Source organism: Seriola aureovittata, chromosome 9 (assembly GCF_021018895.1).
Source record: "Seriola aureovittata isolate HTS-2021-v1 ecotype China chromosome 9, ASM2101889v1, whole genome shotgun sequence".
Classification (NCBI taxonomy): Eukaryota; Metazoa; Chordata; class Actinopteri; order Carangiformes; family Carangidae; genus Seriola; species Seriola aureovittata.
The window spans coordinates 20,777,930-20,796,808 of NC_079372.1; the positions used below are offsets into that span (position 1 = coordinate 20,777,930).

Below are 18,879 nucleotides of genomic sequence, written 5' to 3' on the forward strand. Positions count from 1 at the left end.
TTCAAGATTTTAGGATTTCCTGTAGCCATCGGCCATGTGTTGGAGTAGAAGGGCTCCTGTGGCCAAATGGCAGTAAATTGCACTGACAGTGTTGTGAAGGGCGTATTTGAAGTCAAGGGAGACTGTTTACAGGAACCAAAGCATGTCTAATTGTTTGACATTCCCACCTTCACCAAAGTTAGAGGTGGATAGAGGACTGAAGATGACACAAACGTGCCCTTCATCAGGCCTACTGATCAGAAATGTCAAATGCTTCATTATTCTTATAAAATAAGAGTAAAGCAGTACTTTTTAAAATCAGTTCCAGTAGCTAAAGCACCAGCAAGATCATCAGCAAGAGTTCATTATGTTCCACAGAAGCAAAGATGAGATATGAGATGGAAATAGTGGTAGTAAAGACCAGTGGTTATTACATCCAAGTCAGGAAAGGCCAACTGACATGATCCAATAAAACACAGTGGCTACTATAGTAATGATGTCCATTAATGAACACGAGAGCTGAATAGTAAATGGGACGCTTCCACCTCGGAGTGGAGGCAGCAGCATGTCAATGAATAACATCCATATAATCCAGACCTGAAAGGAAAACTGCTTCAACAATCCTCCTCCTACAACTCGCAGGGCAGCTAATGGAGCCTCCGAACAAAAAGACAAAGCTTTTGCAGCCATTCACCATTTTTTATTTTTTTTTATTTTTTAAATTGGCCACTTATGGTAAAGATCCACAGGCTTAAGTCTGTGAAACCAAAACAGGGTGACAGGGATTAGAGCAAACATGATATTCTGCTGGTCTGTATCAATGAGGACTCACAGCTGGAGTCAGCAAAGACAAGCACATGATGGAGCTTTTTTTTGGACAGCAGCATTTAAGCAATAAGACAGGTATCATGCACAAGCGAGTTTGTAGTGTGTGTAAGTGTATCAGCAGTCACTTGTTCATGTCAAACTAAATAATTGTCAACGGACAATTTCCAAGTCAAACCACATAACATATGAGAAAATATCAGTGACACAAATCTCAGCAAAGCATAACAATGCAGAAAACAAAGCAGTTCAAATAGTTCAAATTTCAGTTGGTTGTAGTAAACAAAGCCAAAATTAAGAGTGTGTGTGTGTGTGTGTGTGTGTGTGTGTGTGTGTGTAGTCACATAAATTTCACAGCAACAAGTCAACACAGCAATGCAAGCAAAACCAAAGCCAAGAACAGCGAGCACATGAATGACCAATCCAGTCAGACAAAAAGAATTCCCAACACTCAGTTCAACAACAAACTCAAAAGTCCACTCCAGGATTTCATGTGGATCCAACACAGACAAAAAACCAACCAACCAACCAACCAACCAACCAACCAATACAAGTGACATCACCTGTCACAGCTGAAACACACAGCAACTACTATTTACAGTATTTATAGGGGGGTTACCGTAAACAATGAGTCAGTCAGTCAAACAGTCAGTCGGGTTATGATAAACCAGGACTAGATTAATCTGATGAGTAAATAGAAATAATCCAGGGTCTGCTGGAGTTTTTCCACAGTTTGTGATCCAAACATCAGAAGTGATCTTCAGTGGACGGAGGTTTACAGTCCCCCAAAGACCCAAGAGAGACTTTTAATGGAAAATCAACTCCAAAGGTTTTGTCCTGTACTTTCCATAACTTAAAAACCAGATGCTCCTTTGGCAACAGTGAGGAGGCAGATATGAGGGTAGGTATGGAGGGGGCTGGTGAAACAGTGATGGCACTGTTTCTATGTCCGTATTCAAAAGAAATGAAAGTACATTTCTGGAGCCTGAGAGTCCATCTGATTAGCTGAGTGCTGGGTTTAGCACTTTTAAATACCCACAGGATAAAAGCATGTTATGTCACAACAGGGAAGAGACAGCCTTCCAGATAGGTCCTTCATTTCTCCTACCCCCAAACCACAGCTCAGCATTGAAACTAGGTGGCAGAAGAGTTTTGTTCATTTGGATTTAGGCTGGAGCTGGATAAAAGCACAGACTTGCCTTAATTACAGAAAGACATGAAATTTGAGAAAAGAGAGGTGGAATGACGAGCAGCAAAAGGCCACGGGCTGGACTCGAACCCGAGCAGACAACACACATCCCAATAGATTGAGAGGCGTCCTGAAAAGTTCGTTCTATTTCAGTCAGGTGCCAAAGACAGAAGAACAAGAAGTATTGCTCCAAGGAGTTTGACAAGATCATGTTGTACACGTGCACAAAACCTTTTAATTCTCCAAACACTTTATCCATTAGCCTCAGCTTGAGTGTGACAGCAGCGTTCTTCAATCCAAAAGGTCTGTCCTTGAACTGGAACAGACAAAGACGTCAGATGAAGGCTGTTATCTTTCAGATGCCAGGGTGTAATGGCACCTGCCAGGACCTGTTAGATCCAGGGAGGAGAAAGCTACAGCACCTGAGACTGAGGGTGCTATTTCTGTTGCTGTTTGAATCAGTGGTTGAAGGACGCCTAACACAGACACACCTGACTCAATAATTATTATGGGTCAACAAAGTCGTATAGTGGTCAGTCGAGTCAAAATCTTCAAAATAAGAGCAAATAACAAACCACAATAAGGTTAAATATCCTTTATGGAATAGGCAACAACACATCCACAAAGCAATGAAACAATAAGGCAAAGAAACAACATTTCAATTCACCTCACAGCTGCTTGTTATTCACACAAGCAAAACCAAAATCACACACACAAAGGAATGACACAGTTCAACAGCTCATAGCAACTCAAGAAGAGCCCGTCCACGAAAATCCACTCCACGATTTAACACAGATCCAACACAGCCAAAACAAACCAGCAAACTAAAGCCATAGTAACAGTCCCAGAAACACACAGCAACAATGTAACAGAGGTACTCACTGTTCTGTGGACTGCAAATAAAGATGGGCGTCCTCCGTGACGTCACACGTAGCTTTCGGAAGAGTCGTTTTGGAACTGCTCCGCCGCCGCCTCCATCTTGCTAGCCCGCCAAATTTCCAGCTTATCCTCAATCATGCAGAACTTTAAACCTTAACAAAATGTGAACGGGTGTTTAATATGACAATATGAAAGTTCACCCCCGCCCCCCGAAACAGTTTAATGAAGGAGGAAATTGTACCAGTCTATGGTGACTGACTAACTTTTGGAGCTAGCCGCAAGCGGCCATTGGGAGAGCTGCAGTTTTCGGTACTTCAGTGTTGATGCTTCATCTTCCAGCCTCGGAGGTTCCCGCTCGGTCACGCCTGCAGGGTCGGACTCGGCGTTAGCTCCGCCTGGACATGGACCGGGAACCCGACAATCAACAGTCACTTCCGCCTTCCGGTTCCCAATCATAGTTCTACTAGTAGTTTTCCATCCTTTATTAATAACCTTAATTGGAAAAAAATTTGGAATTTGTCAGCTAAATTTTTGATAAACAATAAAGTAAAAGAAGTATCCTTTAAATTGATTCATAGATTTTACCCAACAAAATTTTTTCTATAATGATTCAAAAGAGATATTGATGTTAATTGCTCTTTTTGTGAAGGACACCCTGAAGATATTTTTCATTTATTCTGGTCCTGCCCCTTTTCCACCAAATTATGGATGGATATTTGTGATTTAATTTCTACTTGCATTTTACCACACTTTTCCTTTTGCTTTGAACATGTATTGTTTGGCTCCATTGACTATCCACCAACAAAAAAAGGACATTTTTATGTAATTAATCTGATCATATATTTGGCAAAATGGCATATCCATAAGTGCAGATACACTGCCCAAAAAACTTTTTTTCTATTTTTAACAATGACCTCAAACAATATATAAAAACCATTAATTACTCCACTAATGAGAAAGCTATTAAAACTATTTCCATGTGTGCTCTCTTTGATATATTTTTGTAATACCTTTGTAATATTCTATTTCCTTTATATGTCTGTAACCCCCTGGAGATTATCATTGCACTATTCTTTTGTATTGTTCTGTATGTATCAATAAACTTGTGTTGAAAAAAAAAAACTAGTAGTTTTCCGAGCGAACTGATTCGCTCAGCGCGAGAAATATTTGGACATTTTGATTGGTGAGTGTGAATGTGGGTGTGTCCGTGAGGGGGAGGGGGGGGCAGGTGACAGGTGGGCACTGACATGCAATGATCAATGCATGAAATGACTGAAAACAGTATTACAGCAAAGAAGAGAACTTGACATCTGTGTTCCAGCTCTGATATTTTTAATTATCCATCTATCTAGCCCGTCCAATTATCCTCTGCAAGCCCTGTGGCTTCTGTTTGGAGCCATGTGTGATTTTTCACCTCATAAAGAAATGATCTGAATCACCAGTGTATCTTTCTCATGCCCTGGATTTAATATTGTAGTTAAAACCACCGCTGGTCTGATTCTCTTAAATCCCCAGTATGAAAACCCCAATCTGTTATTCAACTATTTATGATCAGTGGAATAAATATGAATGAGATTTCTATTCTTGACTATTTTTTATGCTTAATTTTTCGCTTTAATTTTTCATTTCTATGTAATTTTCTGTAGTATCTGTATTGCTTCATACATGTATAATATATATCACTGTGTATCATCACCCGTTTGTTAATGTTTTCACTTTCAAACAAAAAAAGTTCTTTGATATATGAAAGTGCCTATAGCATATATTTTCACACTTCTATCGCGGCTGCTTAACCACAGGCATAAACAAAAGCCATGTTTCATATCATCATCCATTTCTCAGCTCAAGTTCAGTCTGCTCACCGGTGAGAGATAACTGCCCATCCAGTGCAAAGCAGAAGTGCTTGTCTGCATTTCAAAGTCAGTTTACTCAAATTACAGAAAAAAAAAAAAAAAATCCCCATTCACCTGCACTGGTGTCTGGCCATGCAGATAGTTTTTGAGATATTTTCTGCCTCTAACTCAACACAGTGAAGTTTGTGTTTGTTTTCCTCAAAGTAAATCTGGTGAGTGACACAGTTTTAACTTCATCAATGAGCTGTCTCCATACTGGCTCTGTTTTCTTGGACAGACTTGTGAAACGACCAAATTAAACATTTTATTTCAGCTGTGTTCCAGTTTCACTGTCTGTGAGGTGCTGTTAGGATTAGGTCTCTCTCACCCTTTTTTTCCCCTCTGATTTTCCCTGATGTTTTCCCCTCCGTCATGTGTGTGTTTGTTTCCTGTGTCTGTCTAGTTGGGCGCAGCTTCCTGGTTCCTGGTTCTTGCTCCCGTCATTTCCCATGCACACCAGTCTGCATCTTCCAAGCGACACCACACCCTGCAACAGTGTTTCAGACCGGTTCATCTCACCGTTCTCCACCAGTCTCTCTCCGTTCACCCGTTCTGAATTAGAATCAGATTTATTTGTCACAACCATAATATGCATTTCAGCATACACGGAAGCGAAACAGCGTACTCCATAGATCAGAGTGCAGGTCACATTTAAAAACATTAACAACTGGATCGTGGTGGTGCGTGTGTCAGAGGCTCTGTTTCCTGAGCCGTCCTGTTTGGATATTCATTATCTGCCCCAACTGGTTTCCTGCCAGTCAGCTCTGCTCCACCATCTACAACCAGCCAGTGAGCAGCTTGCCCCCCCTCACCACCATCAACAATCAGTCAGTTTCCCCCCTCGTCGCCATCTCCAACCTAACCTCCACAACTCAACTACTCTTACTAGTTTTCAAGTAAAGAACTTCAAGTGTTTCTCTGGTTTTCACCTCACCTGGTGGTCAGGAGCATGTCCACTGCAGACGACAGCCCTATCCCTCCTACATATCCCGCCTCCCCGCTTATGTGACTGGACCATAAGAGACCAAACTTCCAACTCCCCAGTAGTGAGCACTTCTCCCCAAGTACCTATTTTTTGTTTTTTCTTTCTACCTAGACCCTAAGAAGGGAAGGGGAGGGGGAAAGAGAGAAGGAAATACTTTCCAATAACTCTCAATAAGTCAAAATATTATAACAATAACACACTAGTAGTGTATGCCGTCATGTTATGTTATGTCACCCATCTTGTCTTTGGTCTTTGTCTTCCCTCACCAAATGAAAAAATGTGGGGTCCAGATCTACTGAAAGAATCTTAGAGGTTTGTGTTTTTTTTCTCTCATTTGTTCGTTCTGAAACTGAACATTTCTCTCTGTGAGATCTGAGTTTGTTTTTTTTACCTCAGTATTGAAGGGATTGATTCACTTCACTGTAAGAGCTAATATTGTCTCATAAGAGAATTGTATTGGGTTCATAAACCTGACACATTGACTGTGCTGTTCTGTGAACTTTACCTTTAGTTGATGCTAATCCTGTACAAGCCACCCTACTTTATTTCGAATAAACAACCATTTTGGCCTTGAGAGAGTGTTGCACCTATTTTTATCGAGATCAGCTGTTTATTTTGGGCTGCACCTCTCCAAAATGTTCTTCTGAGCTTAGTGTGTAGGTTTGGCCTAGATTTGGCCCACGAACGTTTTTTAAGTAACACTTCATACTGTGATGTTAGACTGACAGTTACAGATCATCATCACACATTTCTGAGTGCCAGAAGTACTTGGAAGCTCGACACAGCGTTCAGGAAGGGAGGGGCTTCAGTGAGGAGTCAACAAAGGGCAATGATTTTCAGATTATACATGACACCACCCGTGAGATCAAACTTGTTTTTTTCTTTTTACTGTATCTTCATAAGAGAATCTGTGATATACTGTAGTCACATGAAGACAGCTTTACATAGAAAAATAATATAAATAACTTTACTGGTCACAATGTTTTCAGTTTCATCAGAGAGGTAGACAGAAATAGCACCATCTTCTATCATTTATATTTCACCAGCTATTCAACAATGACCAGATGAAGCTATTAGTGGCCCCACTACAAAACAGAGACTTACAAGTAGATAATAATGCAGAATACATCTTAGTTGATATTGTACTTAATGCTGCAGTTTTTCTAAGACATTAGCAATGAATCAAATTACCAAAAATCAGCTGGCACACAGTGAAGCTGGGGATTCGCATCTCCGGGGAGGGGGTCTGTGAACTTGAGGCACCCGCCTGGTTTGCCTGAAGAAAAATACTGCTTCACTGACAAAACGTGAATTTGCAAGAAAAAAAATGTGCATGAACAATATATCTGCTACAATGAAGGAAAAATAAACTTTAGAATTAATGTAATACATAATTAATAAGACAGTCAGCAGGACCTGAACTGTTATGCAGGATACAGATGTCATATATCAATTCTATAGTCATCCAGTGATCATTTACAACCCCGAGCACATGGCACGTGCTCGTTCTGCATCCACCACCGCAGCCCCCTCCTCCTCCTCCTTTATCAGTGCTTAGACATTAGTATTATTTTGGTCAGTGTTTCTGAGCAAGTTCATGTGCTGCAAGTTGTCTTTATAATTGCTACTTTGAGCATTCTGGGATCAGAGCCACCTGCTTCATCATGATGAGAGTGCCCTGACTGGAAGGATCAGAATTGGCATCGCACCCATTCAGTACTTTGTTTTTTATCGTGACCTCCAGTAAACCTGCTTTACATTCCCGATCAATAGAGAACCTACTGCTGCAACATCATTCATAGCTTTGGCTGCATGAGTTGGATATTTATACACTCTGCTAAAATACATCTTACTCAGAAAAAGCAGTTGGCATCTAACAATATATGGGTTTGGATTCTGTATCACTATCATTAATTAAACCTTTGTGTAATTACGCACACGTTGACACACAGTTACGCTCATTAATGACAGGGCATCCATTTCCCGCTGATAAACAAAGCAAATGTAATCATGCATGTTAATGCTCAAAAAATAAATGTCATTAGCTTTGAGAACTTTGAAGGCAAGTGTAAATTAATTAGCTAATTAAATGGCAGGTGCTATAGTCAACATAAGATATGACATTTTAATTTAGTTGAACTTCACAAAGCTAGTTGATTCTACCTTTGTCTTAATCAAAGAGTTAGAGTATAAAACCTTATAAGAGGTCTGTAACACCATCAAGTCTCTGAAGCAGGTGTCTTACCATATGCTGCATTAATTACACAAAACTCTTTAATGACTTATAGCACTGCTCGTTACTGAGCTGTATGGCAATATGCCCTCTATCCCTTTTCTCTGGCCCTGTGTTATTTATAGCACACATTACAGCCTGAATAGCCAGGGAGAGACGAGTGCCTGGTATAAAGCAGAGAAGTGAAATTTCATGTTCAGGGAGGTCCATAGGGGAGGGGGGTATGACATAGAGCAAATCAAATTGTTTTCAAATCATTCCCATGTAAAATGGCATCAGAAGTAGGCCAAGAAAAAGCAAATAGTCAGATGGGATTATTTTCTCCGACGCTTTGTACGAGCAGCTGCAGGACAACGTTAAAATGACCTCAGTTCACCGGCAGGAGAACGGTCATGAAGTCTGATTACTGACCATTGCTGTCAAAAGCTCTCTCAGGGAGCAAGCATGTGGAAGTGTTTTTCAGCTCCACTCACTCTCTGCATGTCAGAGTTTGCACATGCTGTGGACACAGAGATGTTCCACTGCTGTCGGTCTGTGAGCAGGACTTTCAGCACCACGGACAGCGGCGCTGCAGGAGCCCTGACAACAACACACCGGCTCCTGATCAGCGCTCATGTCTTACTCATTCTGAAAGCCTGGGTGGTTCCTGCTACAGTGGGACGGGCAGGGAGGTGATAGGCAGGAGGTGGGCTGAAGTTTGCATCACAGACACCTCACTTCTGTTGACCTGAATGGATGTTTTGAAGCTCAGAGTTTGTCCAGTTCCTGGACTTTTTGCACCTTCCCTCCATCACTTATGGACGGCTGCAATAGCTTCCAGTCAACCTGTCAGACTGTTGCACTGTCCTCACTTAGCTATGAAGTATTATTTTTACATTTCTACTATAATTTATACTTGTTACTAAATAAGATTTATCCACCTCTTTATGCAAACTGTCTTGTCATAGTGAAGTTCACCTGTACTTTCATTCACAACTGTTTTCTATTTTTAATTTGTCATTTGATTGTAAATTGCACACATTTAATTCATCCATTTATTACATTCTTTTGTACACATCTCCAGTTGATTGTAAATTGTTGAAGTTAATGTAGTTTTAATGTGAAATAAAGTTTATGAAGCTTTGTTGATGGTTTTTACGGAGCGTGTCTGGTATGCATTTTAATAGTAGCAGCAGCACAGCATAGAAATCACAACACATTAATTAATTACAAATTCAGGGAAAACTTCAAAGAGTTTCTATGTTGCTTTAATCAACAAACATGATAGAAATGTTTAAATGTGTCCGTCCTTCAGTGATAATACAGGATCTAGAGATAGATACTAGAGTTTGTGCTTTTCTAATTTCTTTTATGAACTTACCAATTTTAATAACAATGAAAACACTAATTCACCAAAGTGACCTGTTACATTCATCATGAAGTATATGGTAAATATGGGGGGGAGGGGGGGAGTACAATTTGATCACAAGTTTATTTATTAAACACCTTTTCAATGACAACAATTGAGTTATGAATAAAACTAGTATACATGAGCTGTACTACACTGACAACTGCTTCAAAATCTTATCAATTTTCAGTTCACACTAAAGAGCGTGTAGGGTGACAGCATCACATCTATTACGAACTTGTTTTGCGCCAGGTTGCAGTTCTGGTGGGTCAGTTGCATCTGTTTCCTACTGAACACTGTTTTGATGTTAACGTGTCCCTCAAAAAGCCTTTTGAAGCTGCCATGACTGGCCACACTAACCTCACACTGATGGTTTCAACCCCAAATTTGTCCCCACAACCACAGCAAGACATGTATACACACATTTAGATGCACTCACAGAAGTGCCCCCAATTTAGCCCCTGGGTGAAATTAGGCTCAAAATGATTTTGAGCTTATAAAGTAATGTTCAAATATTTCCAATGTTTGTGTAGTTGTAATCTGCCACAGCAGCTTCAGGTCACCTTCCTCTCCTGTAGGCTCTGGTCCTGGGTACAGGTAGTCCAGGCAGAGGACATGGATGAACAGAAGAGGGGAGTGGTGCAGGAGTGAGGGGAGGACCAACAGCACTGGATGAGGGGCCCTGCTGTTCATCGTCTGGAGGAGGAGGAGAAGGAGGAGGCGGCGGCGGACCCCTGCTGGAGGGCCCAGGCTGCTCCTCCAGAACATTGCAACATTGGTAACCCAGGCAACTGTTTCAGAAGCAGCACCAGCAAGCTTCTTTGTCACCTGGAGGGAGAGAGAGACAGAAAGGTTTCAAATGTTAATATTTGTGTGTGAATTTAGTACACACACAGCAGTGGTGTAAAAGCAGCTGTAAGAACATGTACTGAATTACACCTCATCCTAGAGAAACTCCCTGGTAGGAAGCACCTGTTGTTGGCTGTTGGACAGATCAATCAGTTAGACATACAGTGGATTTAGAAAGTACTCACTTTTTTTTTTTTACATTGTATTATTTTTGAATAATCTTATAAATTGTTAAATTCATTCATCAATGAAAAATGCCAGCAAGATAGCTGCTAATGCTAGCTAGCCCCCCCACTTGTTTAGCAATCTTATGAAATCGTTAAATACATATAATGAAAAATGCCAACAAGCTAGCTGCTAATAGCCCCCACCCCACACCCCCTGTGTTCCATTTGTCCCTGTTTCACCAATAGATTTAAAAAAAAAAAAAAGCTAATGCTAGCTGCTCATGCTAGTAAGCTAGCCCCCCATCCCCCCTGTGTTGTTTGTCTCTGTTTGACCAATAAAGATTTAAAATAAATAAAAAATAATGCTAAGTATTAGTTAAAATGTTTGAATCAAAACTCAACAAATGATCAGTGGGGAGGTTAAACAAAGACACAGGGAAAGAAGAAATGCTTTTGTGGACGTCTGTGTGCAGAAAACTGTAAAACTCAGTGAGCAACATTCCCAGTGTGAGACACTGACAAGTACAAAGTTTCATCCTTGTCACTTCAGTGTCACACTGTGGGAACTTTTGACCAGAGTTTTACACTTTTCTTCTGTTTTACGAGACAGATGTTGACAAATCCATTTCTTCTTTTACAGTGTCTTTGTTCACCCTCAACACTGATCGTTTGTGGAGTTCTGATTCAGACTTTCAACAAATACAAATCTCTTGAACACAAGTGCAATTGTTTCACATACACAAACTTGAATTTCTCATGCCCATTTATTTTACAGGTTTACAAAGGTTGATTTACAACTACAAACATTGGAATTATTTGTGAACATCACTTTACAAGCTCAAAATCATTTTTACCCTAATTTGAGCCAGTAAACACACATGTAGCTACAGCCAACAACAGTTTTGTTTTTAAACACATCTGCTAACTAATACACATCTCAGCATAAAGCAGGCTATGTTAAACATTACATTAACCTGCTAGTTTACTATTTGTAGCTTTGGTTGGTGAATTGATAGACACTTGTTACCGAGTACTTCCTCATTATTCCATCACAATAAGTTCCTTAACAAATCAGACACAGCAAGTTTCCAAACAAATATTTTAATTGTATTCAAGCCAAATATTAATAATCACATCAACGTTTTCTGATGTATTCCATATGATGGCAACTTAAATGTAATAGAATATCATTTTAACTCATCTTAAACATTAGACTATGACCTGTGTGGAAAAGCAATTACACAAAATACAAACTGCTTTAGCAGAAATTAACAATTGTTTTATCTTATTCTGTAGTGTACTGTGAAATTAATGCGCCTGAGAAATTCAAGTTTGTGCATGTGGGGGAAAAAAAAAAAAAAAAAAAAAAAAAATTAAAATTGTGTGCAAGATTTGTATTTGTTCAAGAAGAATATGAATCAAAACAAATGCTCGGTGGTGAGGTTAACGAACAGAGAAAGAAGAAATGCGTTTGTTGATGTCTGTGCAGACACAGCAGAAAACTGTAAAACTCAGCACGCAACGCTCCCGGTGTGCGACACCGACAACTGCCCTTGTAACGTCAGTGTGTGGGAACTTTTGGGCGCAGCGTTTTACAGTTTTCTTCTCTGTATCAGGACTCAGATGTTGACAAAACCATTTCTTCATTTTACATGTTCAACTTCACCACTGATCATTTGTTCATAGTTTACATTCAGACTTTAACACAAATCTCTTCTACACATTCAGAAACTTGAATTTGTTATGCATATTTATTTTACAGGTTAACAAAATGTTGATTTACAACTACAAACATTGGAATTATTTGTTAAGGTCACTTTACAAGCTCAGACTCATTTTGAGCTTATATACACACGTATGGGGTGGCGACTTACCGTTTCTTGCTGGGCAAGGTGCGGTTCTGGGCCGAGGTGGATTCTGCCATCCCTATGAAAACACAAGAAAAATAAGGATATGTCAAGCAGCTCCTATTTTGACTATGAAATGCTTTTGAAGCAGTCTAAGGACTTCAGAACATAAAAGACGAATCAATCATCCACTTAAACCTTGTTTAACATAAACTGTAATAAAACGAGACTTAATGAATAAATGATACATGTCAATTAATTGTAGAAGAGAACCTCAGTGCCATACACTTGCAGATTTATGAAGGCAAGGGGATGCAGCATGAGGAAGGGATGATGACATCACCACAAATGCACATATGTGCAGGGATAATACCTCAAAGTGTTGATGTAATGTGGTTGTTGATTGATGAAGCCAGATGCAGAAGAAAAGGCAGGTGCTGGTCCATTGGTGATTAGACTGGAATTCTGGTCCTGATACAGACAAACATGTGATAGGACAATTCGTTTAGATCATACAAGTTCTTTATATTCAAACATGTTAGGTCTGTTGTGTGAGTATAATAACTCGTGAGGACAGATATGAATATGCAAAAATAAACACGGTATGATTATTATGAAATGTAAACGCATTGAAATGAAGGGTAAACAACTAGAGGTATGGTAAGATTCAATGTACACGCTATATAACCAACAAATTGAGTAATACAAATATGGATATACTTTAAAATACATAACCGATATAAGCAGTGGTATATTCATTATTAAGCATCAGCAGTATGAACATGTATACACTGTGGGTCTGATTTAATCAGTGGTATCGACAAGTTTTACTTTTCAAAGTGAATGATAGCATGTTACTCACCTACACCCTCTTCATCGTGTCTGGACTCTCTGCCGTTGAGACCTGAGCCGTACTGGCTCAGGTCCTGATAAAGACAGAGGGATGCTGAAATCTCCTGAGAAATGTAAAGACCTAGTTCACTTTCAATCATGGCTGATCTCCTAACAGTAATTTAAAGTGGTTACAACATGGTGAACCGATCGACGTGTATTCACTAGGTCTATACAATCTCAAGTTACAGTCATCAGTTACAAAATGAGCCTAAAGTTACTGACGTCACCAGCTGTACAACAGCCGAGAGCGACAGACACAATCCTAGTAACCGCTAAAACGTCTATCGACAACGTCAATATCACCACCTGAAATATTTGTCGGTACGGTTTGTCAGTCCTTGCACTGATTATACTTTTAGCTTAAGAGCTAACATGTTACTCACTGGGCTAACAGGAAAGTTGCGAGCTCGGCATCAAACCGCATCTCTTTCCTCTCAGGATTGTCTCCAGCGGTGGAAAGTCACATCGAGATTTACTCGTGTTGCTTCTTTTCTTTGCCGTTGAACGTGGTTTCTTGTCGGGAGCGGTGCTTCGGGATGCAGATGAATATTGCCTTTTAGGAGGTTCAGGCATTCCTGTGTTTCTGTGATGCTAACCTCAAGCTGCTGGAAGTTGTTCTTCTTCGTGGGACTCAGGGCAGACTTGACGCGCCACTGACTCACTCAGCCTCTAGTGTCACAAAGTGGTATCACAACACGGGACAGGTCGGGGCTGGCGGTGAGCATGCGCATTTCAGTAGATCACTGAAATTCAACAGATGGAGGTCTTGATCATGACATCTTCAGTGTGGCTCATTCAACTTGATCGTGTTAATTCATTTTTTGAACATTTTAAACTAAAGTTCGGGCCAGATCTTATATTGCTCCTTTACAGCAAAACCACCAAAGCTGAGATTTGAAAGTAAAGCTACATGTTCTTTGCCCACATTACAAACTAACTTAGTTTTGACAATTAGTTAAAAGACATTGAGCTTAACTTGACTGATAGACACATTTGATGCATACAAAACATATTTTTATTTGCTTTTAAAGTATATAAATCAATGTTGTGATTATAAAATACAATCATGCTTTCCCTTATACTTACATTCAATTTGTGACTTACAAACGTTTGTATTTGCCCATTTTGCATTCAGGCCAGTAGATGTTGACATGAAGCATCAAGATATAAACCCATTGTGGAACCACTTTGCTGAGAAAGTAAAACCTCCGACGCTGTGGGACTCACATCCAGTACCAGGCAGTTGATTTCTGCAAGTAAAGATAATACAACAAGCCCAGGAAATTTTACTCACCGAGTATTTCACTTACTGACCGCAGACTGCTCACAGAGCCAGGTTTCAGTTCACCACAGCCATGCTGTTTTCTGGCGTCCGTATATTAGGTCATGGAGCTGTCTTTCCAGTCACAGTATGTTGGCAGTCTTTATGTCACGACCCACCTAGGGGAAAAGGGAAGCAACATAAAACCAGGTTTTATTAGTAAATCAGATTTACCGATTTAATTTATTGCATAACCAGGAGGGTAAATAAGTAATCAAATAGGATAACTGAAGTAGTGGGAACAGGATCCAAAAAAAGAGCTTAACAATGCGATTCTAACCAACCAAAAAACACTAGAAGCAGCACCCTCGTTCCTAATGTGTCCAACAGTCTTTTTCTAAGGGTGTGATGCATAATCAGAATTTTAAACCTAGCCCAGTCCCCAACAATCACTACCAGCAACTCAAATCAAATCACAAATTACACACAAATATTCACAAAGGCGCGCTGCCTATCATGTCAGCCGCCACTAATGATGCGCGGGCCCGGCTCTTAAACTCTCTTCCTCTGATGCTTGAACGGATGCAGCTGTGGTGAGGGCTGAAAGGATCATTGCTGCACCAATAGGAGAAGCCGACCGGAGGCTCCTCCTCTCTGCTCCGACAGGGACAAGTAATCCATCAGTTAGTGTTAAAATGCCCGAGTTTTGTGCAGCAACAGGCTGTAATAACAAGAACAACTGTAGAGAGTCTTTGCTCTGCACGGTTTTGAAATTAGTTCTGCAAAGTGAAGGTGACGTCACTGACCTTAGTGTTAACAGTGACAGCGGGTTGTCAATGTCGGTAAGTCACGGTCAATAAACGATCCCGTTATTACAGTGAACTGTCGTGTCTGGACGTGCTGTTAAGAGCAGAGCAGCGGACGTGTGTGTCGTGTTTGTTCATATTAAGTTTGGTTCAGTGTTAGTCGGCTAGTTTTCAGCTCTAGTTCATTTCATTATTGATGACAGGAGTCAAAACATCTGTTGGAATGATTCTGTCTCTGTGTGAGAATAAAGAACATCACTGAGAGCTGAGAACCATCATGACACGTGCACCTGCACAATGACACCAAACTGAGTATTAGTTTCTATTCTATTGTTATTTAATATAAAACGGTTCAGCAGACTGTTCATTACAACTAAGCTGAGGGAATAATGTATTTTCAGATATCTGTGATCGTCTAATCAGTGCTGTTACTTTTGTCTTTTTCTCTATACTCTACAATAAGATATTGATATGATTTCTCTCTATTATAATGTTTTTTTTCCCATCCAGCCAAGGTCTGGATCTTTGGGGACACCTACAACCTCTTGCAGCAATGATGGAGGCCCTGCACCACCTCCACCTGCAGAGTCCACACATGAAGATCTTCTCTTCCCAAACATACACACAGTGTCTTATATGATAATATAGTATTTTTTTATGCAACACTTGTGGCCATAACATTGTTCAGTCTTATCAGCTATGCTCTTCCTTGTTCCCTACACCCTCACTGTTGTATTACACTCTCTGCCCCATGTCAGACATACAATCACATGACTTTTGGACGCCACTGTAGCTGTAACAAATTGTCAATAGTTTAAAACATTAGAGTTCATATTTCATAGTCCTCAGCCATTATAGTTAATATCAGTGTGCTGTTCCAACAGCATCACTTATTTAGAGGGAGATTGTTACTGGAGCAAATAAATATTAACTGTCTCACACATTAGGACTCATGATGAATAATGATTATACTTGTTCCTAAAAATTCTGTTGCACTGTTGATTCAACTACTTCTTTTTATTAAGCAAACTTACATGACAGTGAAATTCAGCTTTAACTTCATCCACAACTATTTTTCGATTTTAAATAGTAACAGTTGATTGTAAATTGTACACTACAGTATTTAATTAATCCCTTTATTAGATTCTATTATACATGTTTCCCGTGTTGTACATTGTTTAAATTAATGTAGTTTATAATGTCTGTTAGCTTTAATCAATAACATAAATACTAGAAATATTGATAAATTTAAATGTTGTCTGACAACATTGACAATGAAGGATCAAAAAACATGCTGATGTTAATTCAGTGTTTCCTCTACATTCATTTAGCAGTGGCGGCCCGCCACTGCTAAATCATAGCCGCCACGCCTTCAAATTTCTTTTATTTATTTATTTTTATTGTCGCAAATGCACCACCGCCACATCTCTCCACCTTCACAGCACAGCCTGTGTGATGATGAGCGCAACAGCGGGTGGAGGGGGGGGGGGGGTTGGTTGGAGGATCCTATTGGAGTTAATTACTCGCGAGAGCGCGGCCTTGAAAGTGACGTCACGTCAGGCACCAGGTGAAAGTCAGAGAAGTGTAGTCGTGAGGAATAAGGCAGCGAATTACCGGAGAAAAGGTAGACTTATTAGCCAACTCAGTGACGCTAACTTGGGTAAACTAATTGATAGCATTAAGCTAATATCTACACGTCATTATGTATTAACTGCTGACTGCATTTTCAGATGAGCTTGTTCAGATACTTCTCTAAGAAGAGAAAGACAACAGATGAAGAAGACGCTAGTCAGGTAGCATCATAAGCCTTTTCCTGACTCGTAAATGATGATGGTTAGGTAAAAAAATAGTATTTTAATGTTCACACTTGTAATCAGATGTGACGTGAGTGTAAACGCTGTTAGTGTTACGTTACTCACACTTTTAATGTAATCTTATTAGACAAGTAACATTAGACAGGGAGGAGTTGTTAAACAAAGTGGAGGAGAGCAGAGCACAGCAGCGGGAGAGCTGGGTGAAGGTGCAGGGGAGAGAGATGAGCCTGGGTGCAAACTTCGCCACTGACTCTACCCCCCCCCCCCCCGGATAGCATGCCCCCACTGCTGAAAAAAACTGTAATTAGTAAATACTTTCACCTGTGACAGTGCTAGAGATGATCCATCACTTAATCACAGTTTAATATTTATAAATTCTGTTCTTAAAAGTGTTGCTACCATCACCTGTCAACAACAGCAGAAATGAAGTTGCAGGTAAGAAACTACCTGTGAATACTGAAGACAGAATAATAAACAAACTCGTCAGTTAGTCTGTCATTCAACTGGGAGAGGTTTTCTAGCATCATCATCATCATCACAGCACATTTGAGAACTAAGGATGTCCATGCAGTCTCCCTTCACCACAACCAGATGAATGGAAACAAACGGGCTGCTCTGTACATGAGGTCCTCCCTCTGTTGGCACAGATCACTCAGTTTTCAGTGTGGAAACCTTTCAAATGACAATAAAAGACAAACACTTGAGTTAAGATGCGGTGGATCAGTTAATCACAAATATCTATCAGCTGTCAGGATAGGTGCATGAATGTCTGCTTCAGTTGAGGACTGGTTTGAGTATTAAATGAACAATCTTCTATATGAAAAATATTTTTCTACACATTTTGTATACGTCACGTTATCTTAAACTGAACTATCACGACGTCTTGATGGACAATGTATTAACTGACATTAACGCTGCGCATTACACTAACACAGATCACTTAAACTGGGTCACGTGGAGAAACACAAACCAAACGTCTTTAGATTAACTTCGATTAAATTCACCTTTTCATTGGGCTTTGACTGAACACATCCACGGGCTAACCCAGGTTGACACAGGTTATCAGCTAACACTAGCACTAGCTGGCTAGCTTGGTTAGCAAGGTGCATCTTCACCTGAACTGTGATATTAACAGGGATGCTAATTATGGCTAGCAAAGAAACACCAAAAACAAAATGAACTTACTGGGAAAAAAATGAACCGCCGACTCCACTGAGTGTCTTTTAGAACAACTGAACGCCGAGCAATACATTTTCAGGCAAACAACATGTCGGAGTTAACTTCGATGAACTTAAAACACAATGACAAGTCAAATGTCCGACACGTCACTCTGACGTCATATCCGGATTAACAGGCAGGTCCCCCTGTGTGTCTATCACGCAGTAGTCACGCCCTAAAGCCACTCTGCTTTAACGTCTATTTTCTTTTAAATAGGACCATAATTTGAAAAATGAACATCATGTTGTATTGAAGAAAACTTCAAACTAGAGATTCAGACCATAAACTAAATTTGAAAATACATGTTGAGTAGGAGTGCTGCTGCTGGGTGTCGCACTGCTACTCGGTCTTCTGTTACCTGGATTATTTTATATCTGCCAAATTCTTATTTTGAGCGAATTTGAGTTGTAGGGTGTTAATGGAGAACTGGAATATTAGGAAAGGTGGGACGGAATCAGCTGTGCGTGCTAGAGCAGAACTGGTGAGTTTAAATGTACGGCAGGTAGTTAGTCACTGTAATGAAGAAAACAACAACATTAACTGTGTTCAGATAGAGAAGCAATAAACTCTACCGCAAACAGAAACTCCAGAGCGTGACGTACAGTCAGCACGTCAGCACCTAAACGTCACTCACTGCTGGTAATGAAAGGTAAT

At 40.1% G+C, this 18,879-nt stretch overlaps 2 long non-coding RNA genes across 4 annotated transcripts in view; both read right to left on the bottom strand.

Moving 5' to 3' along the window:
• LOC130175067 (uncharacterized) overlaps positions 1–3,316 on the bottom strand; it is a 44,414-nt gene extending 41,098 nt beyond the window's left edge. For both annotated transcript variants that reach the window (XR_008828689.1, XR_008828690.1), the window contains exons 1-2: positions 3,114–3,316; positions 2,876–3,024 (exon numbers count right to left, since the gene is read on the bottom strand). This is a non-coding gene — a long non-coding RNA (uncharacterized LOC130175067). The remainder of the gene's footprint in view (positions 1–2,875; positions 3,025–3,113) is intronic.
• A 6,118-nt stretch (positions 3,317–9,434) lies between these two features.
• LOC130174337 (uncharacterized) lies at positions 9,435–18,303 on the bottom strand. Of its 2 annotated transcripts, none has more exons than XR_008828582.1 (8): positions 18,193–18,303; positions 17,455–17,679; positions 14,421–14,566; positions 13,510–13,869; positions 13,095–13,188; positions 12,606–12,703; positions 12,260–12,311; positions 9,435–10,197 (listed from the first exon to the last, which is right to left on the bottom strand). It is a non-coding gene; the product is annotated as an uncharacterized LOC130174337 (long non-coding RNA). The 2 variants fall into 2 exon arrangements; XR_008828581.1 differs by having other exon boundaries at positions 17,413–17,679.
• Positions 18,304–18,879: the final 576 nt, after the last annotated feature.